Source organism: Rhinolophus sinicus, chromosome 4 (assembly GCF_057876585.1).
Source record: "Rhinolophus sinicus isolate RSI-liver-muscle chromosome 4, RSI-T2T, whole genome shotgun sequence".
NCBI lineage: Eukaryota > Metazoa > Chordata > Mammalia > Chiroptera > Rhinolophidae > Rhinolophus > Rhinolophus sinicus.
Genome location: NC_142504.1, coordinates 99,543,878 through 99,561,249, shown reverse-complemented (window position 1 = coordinate 99,561,249; position 17,372 = coordinate 99,543,878). Strand labels below are relative to the sequence as shown.

At 48.8% G+C, this 17,372-nt stretch overlaps 1 protein-coding gene across 3 annotated transcripts in view; it reads right to left on the bottom strand.

Annotated features, from left to right (window-relative positions):
• The window catches only part of MAPK4 (mitogen-activated protein kinase 4), a 136,636-nt gene that overhangs the window by 45,774 nt on the left and 73,490 nt on the right, over window positions 1-17,372 (bottom strand). The gene's annotated exons all lie outside the window — the stretch shown is intronic.

Here is a 17,372-nt window from a genome sequence, read left to right as displayed (position 1 = left end):
CCATGGACACACAGAGAACAAACACTACATCCAACACAAAGGAGTGAATCTAGCCAGGGCTGCTTCTTAATTCTCATCATACTGTGTAGGGTCCCCAGTGGGGATACTTTCATATCTGAACGCTACAACTCAGCAAATGATAAATAAAACAAAACAAAAGTCAATGCTCTGAAATTAGAAAGGCAAATTAGAGGACACAGATGATCCAAAATAGTAAATAATCAGATCCTCTCTAAAAACTTCTAATGCAAGAAATTTGCCAAGGGTCCGGAACTTAGTAATGGCTTAACAGATGTTACCTATCGTTGCCGTTGCTGAAAATTCCCTTACACTTGAATAAGATGCATCTACTATTCTGGTGTTTCATCAAATCTTCAGCTGTGTGTTTTCAAAAATCTGTGTGTTTTTATTGGGCCCAGCAGCAAAATAATCATCAACTTGCAGAATCTCAGACTGGGAAGCAATCACAACAAACAAGACCAATGGTCCTCATGGGGACGGTCCTGCTCCCCTGGCTCATTTGAGGAGGTGTCACTACTGGATTTTAATGGGCAGGGTCAGATTTGCTAACCATCCCCATCAGTGAATAACCGACACTCGCCCTCAAATGCCAGCACCCCTACTGAGACACAATGATTCTAGTCCAAGTTCTCACTTTGCACATGAGGGTACTAGGGTTCAGAGAACACCAGCTCAGTGCTTCTAGCATAGACAAGGTCAATAAACATTTGATGAGATGATAAATGAATATCTTTTCCCTCTGTTTGAGGAGTCCTAGCCAGTTAGAGACAGTGCTGGGACCACCCACTCCTGGATCCCTAATTCAGGAGAACAAAAGAGCCATCCCAATGCCCCATGCCATCCCTCCTCTGACTCCTGCTCAGGTCAGGTACAGAAACTGGAGCTTCTTTCACTTTCTACCATAGGCCTGCTCTGGTTCCCAAGGGCACAGCAAACAGAGGCAATTATATATTTTGCTTTATGAGGAGAGGCTTAAGCCTTCTTTCCTTTCCAGCTCTCACAGGGTTGTAAACAGAGCCGGGAATGAGCGCCTAAGCAGAGAGGAGATGATATCACCCGAAGGCGAAAGCAGGATTTGTTTGACATCAGCTGCAATGCAGATAATCTGTGAATAATTAAGAGGTGCTTGATTTATTTTTAAAACTCTTCCCTTTCCCTCTCACAGAGGGGAGGGACTCTCTCCCCTGCGTGTGTGTGTGTGTGTGTGTCTCAGGGATCTTCCTTAACACGCTGTCAGGTTCAGTGGGCAGGTACCACGGCACCTTGTGAAGTCCCGATTCCAGCCACTGCCCCTTCCTCAAGGACCTCTAAATATGCTCTTTCAACTCCTGCCTTGCCTCTTTGCTTGCACTTTCCCAGTTCCTGAAATGTTCTCCTCTTTCCTCCCCACTTGTTGAAATCCTACCCATCATTCAGAATCCAAATGACGTCTCACTTCCTCTCTGATGTATCCATTCCAGTCCTTAGTGACATGTCCCCTTTACTAAACTCCTGGAGCGTTCGTGTGTATACCGTATTTTGACACTTACCATATAACAATCTGGGCTGCTGTTGATCTTTTTATGCATGTGCATCTCCCAACTAGACTTTAAGTGTAAGTCCAGGGCACAAAGGAGCACTTAGAAAATAATTGTAGACTGGAAGTACCCGAGGAACACGAGTGACGTCTCCATAACTGTGATGCCCACATCTCCTAGACACTCAGCGCCCCCGTCCTATGCTTGCTGCTTGTTCAACAGGACTCTTCTCACAACAAGCCCCAACCACTCGGACAAACCAAATTTCTGAACTTCAACCCTCTTAGTATCATCTGCTTAGATGCTGCCTCTCTTAGAAGTTCAACACTAACCAGGCAGCCCTCGTCTGACCATTTCTCTGTTCCCATTTGATGTTACTGTTTTAATTTCTTCTCAAAACTCTTTATTTTCTAAGTTTCTTTCCATAATTTCTCTATAATCTCTACTGTCAACCCTTTGTCTTTCTCCACAGATGGACTGATTACAAAACACCTAAAAAGCCTTCTGTGCACCTAAGAAGTTTCAGATTAGTGGTTCACTTGTTGTGTCATATACCCAGAGGCATGGGCCCCTTGGTCCCGGGGACGGGCAGACTTGGCATCTGGGTATACGCACCTGGGCAGAGAAGTAAGTACAGCAGCTCTTGGCATGAAGCCCAAACATTCTCCATTTGGAGCTGGGGCTCAGAGCTACTCTGAATGACAAGTGGGATTTCAAACCAGGGAATTGGCATTCGCCTTGAGAAGGAAAAGTCATCAGTTCAGCTGTGCTTGAGTAACATCCAGCAAGAAGAACGCACATCACTCTTGCAAGGGAAGCTCAGGCTCCCACAATTCCATAGTAAACATCGTAAAAAACACCACAGAAGTAGAAATATCTACCCCAGGGCTCCGAACAGTGGAGCTTCATCTCTCCACTGATTTCTCACTGACTCGCCAGCATTATCTTATTTGAATCCAATCAATTATCCTCTCACACATCCAACCTTTTAATATGTGGAGGCAAACCAGAGACGAGATGGAGTGTGCCAACGGTCCCTTTCTCGGATTCCTGGGCCTCTGGTTTACAAAGAAGCTTTGGAAAGTCTAAATTTAGACCCACCTCCTCCCCTGATCAGATCCTCCCAAACCTCATGCTGTTGACTTTCAGCAGGAATTATGGACCCCCCAGTGAGGTGCTGACATTTCACAGATGCTGCTTTCTTCCCTCTCCTGAGTACCCCAAAACTTGTAGGAAATCCTTCTCAGGCAGGGCTGGTGTTTCCAGTGGAACAGGCTGTCCAGTGCATGATTCCAGGGGCAACATTCCCGTCACAGTCCAGTCCGTCTGACACTAAGGCTCGGGATCCTAGTCACTAGAGGCTATGTAGACCAGAGATCGGCACATTTTTTCTATAAAGGGACAGAGAATAAATATCTTAGACTTTGCAGGGCAGACAGTCTCTGTGGCAACTACTCAACCCTGCCTTTGTAGCACAAAAGCAGCCATAGACAATACCCAAACAAAGGGCATGGCTGCATTTCAATCAAACTTTCCTTACAAAAATAGACGGAGGGCTGGATTTGGCCAGGGGGCTGTAGCTTGCCAATTCCTGCTCTAGGTTGTGTAGGAACATCCTCTAGCTCGTTCCAGAGGAAGCACTGAAGAGCGTTGTGACCCAAGCCCGTTGCCAGCTCTTGTCCCCATCTCCTTCCTCCCAGACTCAGTCCTCCTGTTGCCCCTCACGGTCGCACTATCCCAGGTCTGCCCCCTGACACACCCAGGGAGGCACCCTGAGTTTGGAACCCCACCTCAGGCTTAGTTAAGCTCACCTGTAGGTTTCCTGGGCTCAGGGCTCAGGCTCAATGATTTCCACAAGCTACCTCCTTTCGGTTCTGTGATTCTGTGGCACTGTTGACGTCCCTCACTCCTAAATCCCACTTGCATTTTAACAGCTTTCTGGAGAGGTGGCAAAGACGACATGATGAAGATGGGGTAAGTATTCTAACTGAAGGTTTACCGTGGGCCAAGGGCTGTTCCTAATTATTTCCGTTGGGTCTCAGAAGAACCCTATGAGGTCATCAGCGTTCTCCCATGAAGCCTTTAGAAGGAAGTGACTTGCCAAAAGTCACACCACTAGTTAGTGATGAATCTGGGATGTAAACTCAGGTCTGTCTAACTCCAAAGCCCACACTTCTCATCACCGAAACACATGATCTGAGCAGACATAGGTGGTTCTCACCATCGGCTCAGTGTGACTTCCTGAGCCTAGTGAAGGACAAGTTTGGGGTAGGCACACTTTGTACTTAAATCAAGTAAGAAGTACCCACTTTTCAGCCGGTGTTCAGCCCCGGTGTGGAGGCCACGGTTAATAAGCTCACTTCATGAAAAGAGAAACTGAGAACAAGAATGTCTAAATGAGATTAAGAGTGGAGGGAAAAACCCCACCAAGTTCAAACAACCATAACACTGCTATCCAACTGTAAACCTCAAATATACCAGAGTCTGTGGCTGCAGGGACTGGCCATCCTAGAAGTGAGCTGAGCTGACCATTTGCCCAGCTGGCTAACTCGCAAAGGCCCTATAAGCTGACACTGGTTACCGACCCAGGAACCATTCCCACTTCCTCTGGACAAACTGAAACCAGGTCTGGGTCAGTCATCGAGCTGTTGAGCTCAACTCAGGGATGAGTCATGTGGGTCGAAACCAAGGGTTTCTGAACCTCGGCACGATTGATATTTTGAGCCAGATCTTTCTTAGCTGCATGGCTGTTCTGTACATTGTAGAATATTCAGCAGACTCCCTGGCCTCTACCTACTAGATGCCCATAGCACCCCCCATTGTGACAACCAAAATGTCTCTAAACATTGAAAACGATCACCAGTAGAGGAGGCAACAATTATCCTTGGTTGATAATCACTGATCTAAACCAGCAGTTTCCAGCAGAGACAGAACCGGCATCTGAGAAAAAGAGTTATTTATTTCGTGGAGTTGTACAGTGTACTATTGTTTAAAGTCTAGCAGCCCTGGTCCCAACTCGCTCAATGCCAACAGCACTTCCTGGTTGTGTGACAGCCTTACGTATTTCCAGAATCCTAGGTGCCAGTGGTATCGCCCACACCTATTGCTATTGAGGGCCATGAGTCTAAAGCAATTATGGTAATTCAATTCCCCTTTGGCAGTGGTTGGTTTGAGGGTAGTCATTTGATCCACTTCTGGACAATAAGCTTGAAAGGAAAGTCCACCGGGGGCTTTAGGGAAAATGTTTTCCTCCTCTGCTCCCTGTGTTTGAATGTAGTTGTGGGAGGAAGTGGGGTTGGTGCTGCAGCAGGCACCTTGAGACCACATGGGGACAAGCCTGGGGACAAAGGCCAGCTCCTTGTAGATGGCAGATGAGGCGAGGGCCTTGTTGAGTAGCTGAGCCAAGCCTGGAAATGCCTACCTCCAGCTTTCTCGCCAAGTGAGATGGTCAAGCCCAATGGTTAAGACATTTTTACTGGGTCTTATTTTTTTTTTTTAACTTGAACCTGATTGTCTAATGATAGTAACTAGCTAGGTGCATGGTTGGTCTAAGTGGGAAATAAAGAGATGTAAAACACATAGCTCCTGACCTCAAGGAGCTTCCACTCCTATAGGGAATAATAATTACAGAAGCAAGAATAGTCAGGAGCTAACGACATGATTCCCACCACACGTGGAGCAGGCGTTAGCACCAGGCAAATCAGAGAAGGCTCCTGGATGCTGTGGAAGGCAGCTCCTAAGATAGCTACCAAAGATTCTCCCCTCCTGGTTCCCCACTCATAAGCCACTCTCCTTAAGAGTGTGCTGGACTTACTGACTCACGTCTAAGGAACAGAAGATGGCAGAAATAATGGGATGTCACTTCTGAGATTGGGTTATTAAAAGACTGTGGCTTCCGTGTTGGGTGCTCACTCCTGGGGAAGCCAGACGCCATGTCATGGGGCAGCCCTGTGGGGAGACCCATGTGAGTTCCTGGAAGCAGATCTTCCCCGAGGTTACAGCCCAACTGAAGTCTTACCAGAGACTCTGCGTCACAGGCATCTGGCTAAGCCATGCCCGGATTCCTGACCCACAGAAACTATGTGGCAATAGACACTGTTTAAGCCACTAAATTGGGGGGTGTATTTTTTACATAGCAGAAGATAACTAATGGAGAGGAGGGGCTTGGAGACCTGCTGTTCTTGATGTTTCCAAGATGGCAAAGAGGCAAACTTGGCCTGAGACCTTGGAAAGTCCTTGGGCCGGGTCCTGGGTCTTACCTAGCTTGGATCTCATCAGATTCTAGAGCCAGACAGAACCTCAGGGAGGAGAGGTACCTTATCCCTCTTTTTTTCACTGATGTAGCCCCAGGGCCTAGCCCAGTGTTTGGCATATAGGACGGACTCAATAAATAAATACCACTGGAGACAGGAATGGCTACATGTTTGCATAAGATTTTAATTGTGACAAAGTATGACCCAAATGGAAAGAGAAATGAAAAATGTGTCCCTGAGGTCTAGAAAAGAAAGCTTTGGAATCTCCCAGAGTGGGTGGGGGGTGAGGGAGAGGGTCCCCGCGAAGATGCCACACAGGCAGGCTCAAAAAGAACGCACTGACTGGAAGGCATTTCCTCGCCAAGGAAGGAAGTGTTGGTCCCGAGGCCGTTATCATTGTGTTACCTTTGACTGTCAGCCTTGAGACTCAGCTGTGTTTACCCTCGGAGGCAGCAGCAGTGCTCCCAGGGATTAGAAGAAACAACTCTGGTCTTTCAGATTTTGAAATGAAGTACAGCTCCCTCCACCCAGGAAGTGAGCTGAAGGAAGGAGTTCATGTGAAGCAACCTGCCCGTGCCAGGAAGCCCTTTCTCTTTGCGGAAGCCCAGGTGCGTGGGCAGATGGCTGCACCTAATGTGCTCAGGCTGCACTTCCTATGCCCCGTGCCTCTCCTGCCCAGTACCGCTCCCAGCCGAGGTCCTGGTAACCCTTCACACACCAGCTGGCAGGACAGCAACTGAGCCAAGCCAAAAGACTGCTTAGTCTAAAATAAATATGTCTCCAGCAGGGAGCCACAGATCCCCAGGCCCCAGCAAGCATCCTCCCCGGGGATGTGCAAAGGTCGAAACGTCCCTCCGAGGCAGTGATGCCACCCGCTCTGGCTTGTTTTCCTTATACGGTTTCCTCCAGAACATGCTGGTGGGGACGCTGCCCAGTAAGAAACAGGAAGGGAACCCAGTTGTTTTGATCTCACCGTGAGGGGGTGAGAGGAGAGATACTGAGGGCTGAAAGAAAAAGTGAGCAGAAGGAACGTCCGGCCCTGGGGTGGGGACGGGGTGTTACCTCCTCCCCGAAAAGCAAACTCTGGGAGAGTTCAGTTGAGTCTTTGCTCTGCCTTTTCTCTTGAAAATTACATAACCAGCCAGGGAGAACAAAGACTTCCAGGCCTCCCATCAACACCGAAATAGCACAGAGAGAAATTCCGGCGGCCTCACTGGAGCTCCATGCCCGCGTCGCAGCAAAACTGGGGAGACAGAGCAGTGTGGGTCCCTGCGTGTGAAGAGTGGATGCTGGTCGCCATGGGAACAGACAGGGCTGCACAGGCTGCACCTGCCGAGGTTGGGGCCTGGGTGTCCGACTTCCGGATCACAAGTGTGTGAGGGGATGTGTGCATACCAGTAGTTAAATCTTTTGGATTTTAGAAGACTTGTATATTTGACCTTTGTGGATTCAAGGAGAAACTTCTCATTCTCCCCTTTTTAAGGAAGGAAGCCTGGGATTGATTGCAGAAGCTGTTGGCCACTTTCAAAAGGTAGATCAGGACAGTTATGACTTCAGTGGCTAAGTAAGGTGAAGCCCCCTTTGGGGCCTGCTTTGTTTGTGTTGTGCTCTAAAAGGCAGAATCCCAGCCAGGGGCTCAGTGTCTCAGGCAGAGCCCGCATCTTTAATTTCTCCTTCACTTGCTTTAGTACCCACTCCCCGGTGCCCACAGGCCCCTGTGCCTTCCCTGAATGGGGAGGTTCCTTTCGGTGAGCCGGTCATGGGAAAGCACAAAGTGATCAGTGTTCAGACCTGAGCTTCGCTGCCGAACTTTGGGGCCCGTCCATGGAACCACTTACTTCCTCCTTGCAGGGTCAGCCCATGGCAGGGACACGGAAAGATCCCAGGTTTAGAGCTGAAGGATACAGTATTGAGTTATCTTGCTTTTAGACCAGAAGTGGCAAATTTGTATCACTAGGGATGTATGACTAGGGACCTGTTTTGCACCCTCTTTCCTGATGAACAGGGAAACCAGAACTCATCTCAAACAGCACCCCCAGAGCCTCTGCCCATCGCCTGGCGCTGACACTCAGGGTGGAGCCTACTGGTATCCACGGCATGGCTCTCTCTGACCTCTCACTCCCATTGCTACAACAGGGCTCTTGCCTTGTCCCCCAGGCACAGTCTAACTCAGCTGGCATTTACTGAGGGCCTGCTGTGTGCTGGGCATGGTCACGCACACAGCAATGATTAAGTTTCACAGCACTGACAGGTGGGTTTAGCTGTTCCCCTAAGTGAATAAACACAGCACATGCCTCGTGCACAGGAGAAACCTGTCTCCTCCTCGCCCTTCCATTTTGCCGACTTGGAGTGACTTCCTCAAGATGACACACTAGACATTATCCAGCAAATATGCGCACAGCTCCCAATCCCGCCTTGGTTCCAGGAAGAGGGCATCTGTCATCTCCTGCAGGAGCTTCCTGTTTCGGAGGCCCCCCACCACCCCATCCCCCTCACACTTGAGTACCTGCTTTTGTTTTTCTGATTTTCCCAGTTCCTTGGAAAAGGATGTACTTTGCTCCCTGAGTTCATTTTGGGAACTGACTGCCCTTCTGAACTTCTCCAGCCTCAGATCTCATGGTTTCCTCGACTCTCTGCACCACCCATACAAAATGTCTTTCTGTCACTGAAAATGTCCTGTTCTCCCCTGCCTCTGAGCCTCCACATACGTTGTTCGCCCTCCTCTTCCCCTGCTAATTCTCACTCATCCTTTAGGTCTACGTTTAAATGTCCTTTCATCCAAGAAGCCCCCCTGGATGCTCCTTTCTTGCCCCAAACTAGCTTACCTGTCAGGCTGTGTCCCCCTGTCCTCGCCATCTCATGTCACTTTTCTCCCTCTTTGTTTCAGTTTTAATGGCTTGTCTTCAGTGTTTGGCTGGAAAGGACCCCCGTGAGGGGAGGGACTCCATCGTCTGCGTCACTACCGCCCCAGTGTCTAATTCCTAACCTACTCAATAATAAATTCCCTGAATGGGGAGAATGTTGGCAGAACAAACCCATTCTGGGAAGCACCACGCTCCAGAGCATTGTGCAAAAACTCCAATTTGTAATACATTGTACTTGCTTCTTTCCTCCCTGTGAGAGATGCCAACAAGATGTGAGAATTTCACAGGTCTTGTCTGAGTTTAATTCTGCATTCAGTCCCCTTAAATTTCATCGAGTCCTTGACTTCCGTTCACCATCCCCGCTTCTCAGCCAGTTGCCTGGCGCATTATCCAGCAAGTGTGCGCACGGCTACCTCCTATTATTCCCATGGGGGCTAATCATTGACAGGGGTTGTGCTCAGAGGTATAAAGAAATCATTCGTAGGGCCGAAAAAATGTCCCCGTCCCGGCCACTGCACCTCCCCGTTCGCCAATGACAGAAGTGGTATTTCAACAGCTCAGGTGACAGCAACAATCCCTGGACCCCATAGGGCTGTCACAGCTGAAGAAGGAAGCTATGGGCTAGGAGCCAGGAGGCCTGGGTTCTAGTTCTGCCACTGGGAGCTCTCAGACAAGGAGTTTCAAATCTGTGAAGTGGGAATAACCACACTGCCCCAACTTACCCATGGGGTTAAGAACAGAGGCTGACAATATGGAAGTACTTTCCAAAGTAGAAAGTACAAATTAGAGCTAAGTCATGACCACTATCCAATTATACTAAATTCACAATTTCCATGGCAATGGTAGCTGGCCTTCTAAGGGGTTGGGAGCGCTGCCCTGTCTCATCCCTCAGGCTCGGACCTTCACACTCCTCCACATGCGAAGAGGTGAGTATTGGCTCCACCAGCCATTACACACATCCACGGAGGCCCCCTTTTCTTTCTTGGTGGGGGGTAGGATTGGGGGAACTTAGGCTAAATGATTCCTATCTAATTAGGTAATGAGGATGGAGCCCTCCTGAGTGGGATTAGTGCCCTGATCCTAGGGGGCCTTGAGAGCTCTTTCCTCTCTCTGCTGTGAGGATACATGAGAAGTCAGCCATCAGCAAACCAGAGGAGGGCGCTCACCAGAACCTGACCATGCTGGCGCTCTGATCTCGGACTTCCCAACTTCCAGAACCGTACAAAATACATTTCTGTTATTTATATGCCACCCAGTCGATGGCACTTTTCTACAGCAGCCCAAACTGACTAAGACGCCAACCAAATGCATTACGGCGAGGCCATTGCTCCTCTCACTTACTGAACTCTGCCACCATGAGGCAAAGCCCTCTCGCCTCTCTCCGTGTGAGCGCCTTCTTCACTGAAAGGTTTTTAGACCCTGAGAGCCGGAACCAAATGCTACAGAGATTGCATCATAGGAACATGACCCATTGGAGAGGCAACGTGTACTGTTCGGTTCTTGCTTTTTCACTTTCCTCCTCGCGCTAGCCGGAGAGATCCAGGGAATGGCTCTTAGAAATAATGAATCCCAGGCAAGCCTGTGAGGGATTCCACATACAAGTAAGCCTCTTACGTCTTGATGGTCAGGGCTCCGTGGGAGGCATCAAATCTCACTGGACACGGAAGCGGGAGGAAGGAAGTGATCAGCCTTCAGACTATGAGCTCCTTGAAGAAGACAGATGGCCCCACTGCCTACGAGGGGAGTGGGAGAAGGTTGGAAAAGTAAGCAATCGAGGAAGAGGAACCAGGGAGGTGGGCAATGGACGGATAAACCTGCCCATCCCCAACCTGGGGGTTCTTAGATGACGCAAAGAACCGAAACCTACATGGTGATGCTGGTTTCCTGCCAGCTGGCATGTGCATTCTTAGCTAGTTTTGAGTCCATTTGGAGAAAGATGACCATCCTGGCCTTCAGGTCAGTCCATATTAACTGCAGTAGGAAGCAACCCTCCTTCTACTGCCCGATGAGGAAACGGAAGCCAAGAAAAATGACTCTTCCAAGGTCATTCAGAGAGTCAGAAACCAGGCTTTGCAGAGTGCCCAGGCTGCTGTTTTTGTTTGTTTGTTTGTTTTGGAACAGGCCCTTCCAGGCGTTTCTTGGGCCTCGGGATGACCTTGTGGATTGATCACTCAGCCTCCTTCCATCAAATGAGCAAGGGGATCCTGGCCCAGCTGGCAGAGAGCTGGGCATGGCCAAGACTGGCTAGCTGCAAAGGAGCAGCTCTTCCTCCTCCAATAATTAATTATTCTGTATCAGGAAAAAATAATAATAAAAGTGACACACGGACCATGAGGCAGCAGCTACCAGCCTTCCCAAGTGGAATCCTGTCCCTTCACTGAGAGCAGAGCTGGGAGCCAGGCTGCCTCTGGGGGTGGAGGAAGGAGGGGACCATGACTGGGTCCCTGTCCCCAATGAGAACGTGCAGGTCTGGTGCCAAGTGCAGTGTCCAGCCTCTTAGGGGCCGAGCCAGTGTTTGCGGCCTAAGAAAAGCTCCAGTTTCATTTTGTTTAAGGAGAGCTGGACCCCATAAGGCCAGGAGCAAGAGACACCGCTGGCTATTCAGGTGTAACTAAGACAGGAAATGACTCACAGGGATGCAGACACGCTTATGCTTCTGCATCAGTGAGACATCTAACACTCAGAATTCTGATGATACAAGATAAGGTCTGGGTCCACGTTGGGAGAGCAGGGTTAGAAAGGAGGAAGTAGGGAGAGAGAGAAAGAAGGGGATCCGAGAGGAAGGATGAAGAGAAAGGGGGAGTAATGGGAAGAAAGAGGGACCCCACCTTCATTCCCAGGTGGCTGCCTGCCTTCTTCTTGAGCTGCTCACCTGCTGTTAGCACTTGGCACACACAGACCATCCTCAATGCCTAGAAGCCTGAGCCACACACACCGATAAAGTCCTCATTGCAGAAAATGCCGGAACCTTGACAACTGCAGCAGCAGCAGCATGACCAACACAATACAGTGCATTAGCTTGACAAATGTAATCGTGCTGGCAGCCAAGAATTCCACAGTTTTCCGAGGCACAGGGAGATCCGGGCCAGGAACTGGATTTTACCTGCACAGTGCAGTTAGCTGGAACCCGCACCGGGGCTGGCACCCCAGCCAAGGCAGTGAGAGTGTTTGGGCTGGACAGTGACATAGTAAAGCATTCCTTTGCCTCTCCCTTTCTTTACACACTCCAGATAAATGAACCTCAGGGTTTAATGAGTTCTGAAAAACCAGCCCAAACCAGTCTCTGTCTCCTTGTTGTGACCTAGAGTTCTCACGTGACTGGAACATGAAGGATGTCCATGCATCTGGGCAGAGGGCTGCCTGGGGAAGGTCTCGGCCGCCCCCAGGCTTCTATGCAGACCCAGCCTCCAAGCCACCCTTTGGGAGGAAGGCTATTTGATAGTATAGATATTGCCCTCCATATCTATCAATGCCATGGGGCCAGGGCAAACGGGGGCTCACAGGGGCAGCTAAGGTAGTTGACTGGCTATGCATCAGGGACAAAGCTGCCTCCTAGAACATGTGGGAAGAGGGCATGAGATAAAAGCTGGATAGTAAGAAGGGGTGGCTGGAAGGAGCTGCCTCCTTCTGCTCTGGTCACGTCTCACTTGGAGAGTAAACTGAGTGATTACTGCTCACCTAGGCGGTGGGACAGGATAGAACCCCTCCAGTGAGAACCATCTTGGTAAAAAGAAGGTTGCTTTTATTTTTTTATTTTTACTTACTTATTTTTTTTTTAAGAAGTTTGCTTTTAGAGTAAGGCTTTATATTGCCAATGACAAAACCATTTTCTTTTTCCAAGTAGCCATGTAAATTGTTTTTCGTTCTGTATCTGTTTCAACCACCTAAGTTGCAAATGAGAATCCCAAGTGCAGGCAGCTATAGAGCCTTGGCACAACGTAAGGGGCCTGGCCTTGGAAAGACAATGGGCGTCTCATTGGGACTGAGCCAAGAGTTCCAATCAACCAGAACTGAGTGGAGGGTCTGGGACCCAGAACCTACCTCCCCACTCCAAACCTTCCGTTTAGTTTTATAAGGCAAGTATTTCTTTGAAATAAAACAAAAAGCAAAACAATAATACACTGGCTTTGAGAGGGATCTCTTCTGACCCTGTGGATCAATTTGTTCTGTCTTGCTTTGACACAACTGCAGAAATGGGTGGAGTGCCAGTTTCAACACATGTTCACCCAGGCTCCGAAGATCAAAGTTTTGCTCTGATTTCTTTTGTATTGCCAAAAAAGGTGACTGGAAAAATTGGGGGCTCTTTTACCTCCTGTGCCTGTGCTCAGGCTGTTTTCTTAGGCTGGACTTGCTCCTTCTCTTCCACTCCCTTCCAAGGCCTCACCATGAGGTCAGGTCCCAGGGAAAGTGTGGTGAGGGCTGGGACCACAGTGAACAGGGTTAAGGTGGTGACACAGGAGGGAGGTAAGACTCGGCCCTAGAAATACTGCCATCTGTCCCCTTTTCTTCATGCACACTGGCTTCGTGTAGGTCCTGGATATCCCTTCGTGACCAGAGTCTGCATCCTGCTGCGTCTCACTTTTGCCCCACTGCAGGGGAAGGGAACCGTCCGCTTTTGCTTTCCTGCAGCTGAGAGTGCCGTGGCAGCTGTGGCAACCCTCAATAAAAATATTTAGAATGAATGAACGAAGTCCATCAGCCCCCAAACGCTCTCTCTGCCACCTTCCTGCATCCCCTCCAATCTATCCTCCTTTCTTCTTCCAGTATATCTAAAGCACATCTGATCATTTCATTCTCCTGTCTTAAAAACATTTTGAATAGCTCTCCACTGCCCAGAAATTAAAGTTCAAGCTCCTCACACAGCCCCCACCTCAGACCTGCATCTGTATTCCTGCCTCCTGTCCAACCACGCCCCAGACCGCACCCTGCCAGATTGGGGTGATCGCCCCTGATTCACCACGTCCCCAGTCGACGCGGCCCATCTGCTAGTGATACTGTCCTCTTTGTGTTCCTGGAGCAACCCCACGCATGCTGTGCCCAAATGTCACCCTGCCATCTTCAGAGCAAACTCTTCTCCAAGCTCATGGAGCACAGTGCATGTGCCTACGGCAGTAATCTCATGGAGCTGGACCTTCCCTGGGAAACCTGAGAGGAAAAGCACAGTGGCTGGTTCATCCTATATCCTCAGGCTCGTATAGTTTCTGGCATACAGTAGGTGCTCAATAAAAAGCTGATGAACGAATAAAGAGACGAGTAGAAATGGGGCTTGGGGAAAATATTTGGAAGAAGTGCTCAGGGGAAGTGATTCATAAAGATGCCTTCCCCTCGAGGGGTGACCTGCCAGTGGCAGCATGGTCAGCTCTCTAGGACAAGAACAGAATGTTTAGGTGGAACGACACAAGGGGGCAGCTGCATGGGTGAGCACTGAAGACCAGGCTGGGCTTACAGACGGAAGTGGGACAGCACCCAGGAATTGTGGCAAAGTGTGGGTGATGGTGAGGCCAGGTGGGAGCTGAGCGGAGGTGTGGAAACAATCAATTTAGTACGAGTGTTGGAGAGAGTCCAGTAGAACGGAAAGAAACTAGGATCAGAGATGGGATTTTTCCAGTAGAATCCTGGTACACTTTTTTTTTTTAACATGTAACCCAGCTCTCTGACTCCTTTTTTTTTTTTTTTAAATTGGGGAATATTGGGGAACAGTTTTTTCCAGGGCCCATCAGCTCCAAGTCATCCTTCAATCTAGTTGTAGAGGGCGCAGCTCAGCTCCAAGACCAGTCGCCGTTTTTCAATCTTTAGTTACAGGGGGCGCAGCCCACCATCCCATGTGGGAATTGAACTGACAACCTTGTTCTTGAGGGCTTGCGCTCTAACCAACTGAGCCACCTGGCCACACCTCATCCCTCATCATTAATCCCATAGCTTTAAATGTTCTGCAGAAAGCCCCCTCACCTTCCAGCTTTTTTTTTTTCCATATCCCACCTTTCATCATCTCTCTCTCCCACTTTCCCAGACACCTGATTCAGCACCCTTCTCTCCTGCTGCCCCCATCTTCCCTTTCCAGACGGTTCTCCCTGATCACTTTCAAAACATCCCTTCTTCTCCACTGTGACCCTGAATAGTAGTTTCCCCTCAGAACAGCCACTTGGGAGTTTAGAGAACGGGGTCAGGTGAGAGTGGGTGGGAGGATGGGGGAACAGCCAATCATAGACATTGGAGAAGAAACATCTATCTGGATGGTTCCAAGGTCATTTTCTGTTCCTTTCCTTTCTCTCTACTGCCTTCTCGAGAACTCCATTCTTCCTGGCCTATATAAGGACTTGAGCCCAGCTGTCTATACTTCTGTGTGACTAAGACACCAGGCTCCCTCTCCCAGGGGATCTGGATTTAAGCTTTGTCTCTAACCGCGGAACGAAAACCTATGTCCTGGTTAGAAAAGATTAGGCATCACCTTGGCTATTTGAGGGAATTGTAAATTGACATCATGGAGGTTATTTCCTGGGATGCTGTGAGAATGAGAAGAGTGCCAAGGAGCCCCATCTGAGCATGGAGGTAAAGGATCATGTAACTAAAGCAGTGCCCCGCCCCCCAAAGCACTGCTTGCTGTCTGTTTTTCCTGCTTGAGTCTTTTGCTTGCATGACTGAACAGGCTTGGGGCCCTCCGGATACCAACGACAGGTGTGACTTTGTTCCCAGCCATCTAGCTGATCCTAGCCACCGAGTGGTTCCAATCTGGTGATTACCTTCCCGTCTCCCATCAACCCCCTGCCAACAGATCTCCTCAGCTCCCTCAACCTCCCCAGGTGTTATTTACATAGGGAGGCTGTAACCAGAGCAACCAAACGTGGACATTATTTTACACTATCATATTCTGGTCTTCCCTTCCCACTTCCCCCTTACCCAAAGGAAGTTAGCTAAACTTCAAGGTCTCCTCTCCAATGTAGAAATCCTCAATCTTCCTGAACTCAAGTCCTACTGGGAGGCAGCTGCCGGGAGACGGGAAGGCAACTCACATGCTCTACTAAGGTATGGACCAAGCAGTCATTCCTCTCCCCTTCCACTTAGATGGCATTAAAATGATAGTGGGGGTGGGGGAGGTTTACATCAATATAAACCCATAACAATGAAGAGAACAGGAGGGGATTTCGACAAATTCTGGAAGTTTGAGAATTTGGAGTCTCAGCCCAGAACCCACGGTGAAAGTGGGGGTCGGGTGGGGAGCAGCTGACGATGCTCATGCCTTCATTGACACCTGGAGAAGCCCCAGGATGAGGTCAACAAGCTGGGCCTGAAGCTGGAATTACTGGAAGGTTTGCACGTGGACCCACCGGAGAGCCTTTCCCTCCTACCCCAACTCCTGCGCATATAAAAGCAGGCAGTTCCTGCCTCCCTCCCCTTCCTATCCTCTTCTTTTAACCCTCAGTCCTTAAACCGTCAAATCTCTTCTTAAACGCCAAGTTCTGAAGGGACGTTGTTGAGAGTTGCAATGAAGAATAAGTCACAGGATGAAAGTTAGTGAAGAGGGGGGTGTTTTTCTGTTTTCTCTTACAAATTCATAAAGCAAACACTTTGTTAGTTTTCAACTTTTAGAATCAATCTCTAGATAAATATGTCACAAACAGAAAGTAAATGTCATCCACTTTGACATGTAGAAGAAAAGATTCAGTAGAAAAACTGTTGGGGAGGTGGACGGGAAGAAAGAAAGAAAGAAAAGACAGAAAGCTCATACTGAATTGAGAGCTACTGCTGAAAACTGAAGGAAAGAGAAAGGACGTTAAAGAATGAATGTAAGCACTTGATGTTAAGAACAGTAGCTACCAGCTCTTTAAAAAGTGATAATTATTGTCAAAATTAAATGAAGACGCTGACCACGATGCTTACATTCTAGTGACGGAAGTGAAGTATTAAATAGTCATAAAAAAAAAAAAAGACACGACATAATATCAGATTATTTAATGGGCAGTGTCGTGCAGGGCTCCCGGCGGGGTCTCTGCTCCCGCTCCCCATACAAGAACGCAGGATATGGTGAGGCCAAAAAGGAACACCCACGGAGCCATAGGTAGGGGAGTCATACCACTATATTCTCTCTGGCGGCACTATACTCTCACTGGAGGCTGGATCCACACTGTCCGCAAACCGCCATCCACACTTGCCAGCCTAGCCGCCATCTTCTTGCTAGCCCCCATTCTTTCTCTCTTCTCCTTCTCCTAGTGTAGCCACAGCAGTTATATTGTGGCCAATGGCTCACTGGTTACAGCTGACGGCCAACTAGCCACAGCTGATGGCCATGCAATCACAGTTGGCCATTTACTACCTGAGCCAGCACCTGTCTATGTGAGGCCGAGAGCCTGGAAACTACTCTCTGGGGCTCCGCCCCTACAGGCAGGCAGGCAGATTTGTGTTTTCTATTTGCCTCCTCTAAATGACTCCACTCTCTCTCATTCTTTTCTTAAAAGACAACAAAAACAAGCCACAAGAAAACACTAAAACAGCAGGTGAAGAATATTACTTAGAGATAATGGAACTAACCAACAAAACAACTAAAAGAAATGCTTGGAAGTTTGGGGTCAGGGATAGGACAGGGGACGACAGCTTTTCATTACAAGGCTTTTGAAACTAAAAAAAAAAAATCATGGCTTGCATTGATTAAAATTAGAAAGCCCTGCAAGTCATCCACTTACTGTCAATCTCATGGTTACCACGGCAAAGGGGGAAGAACA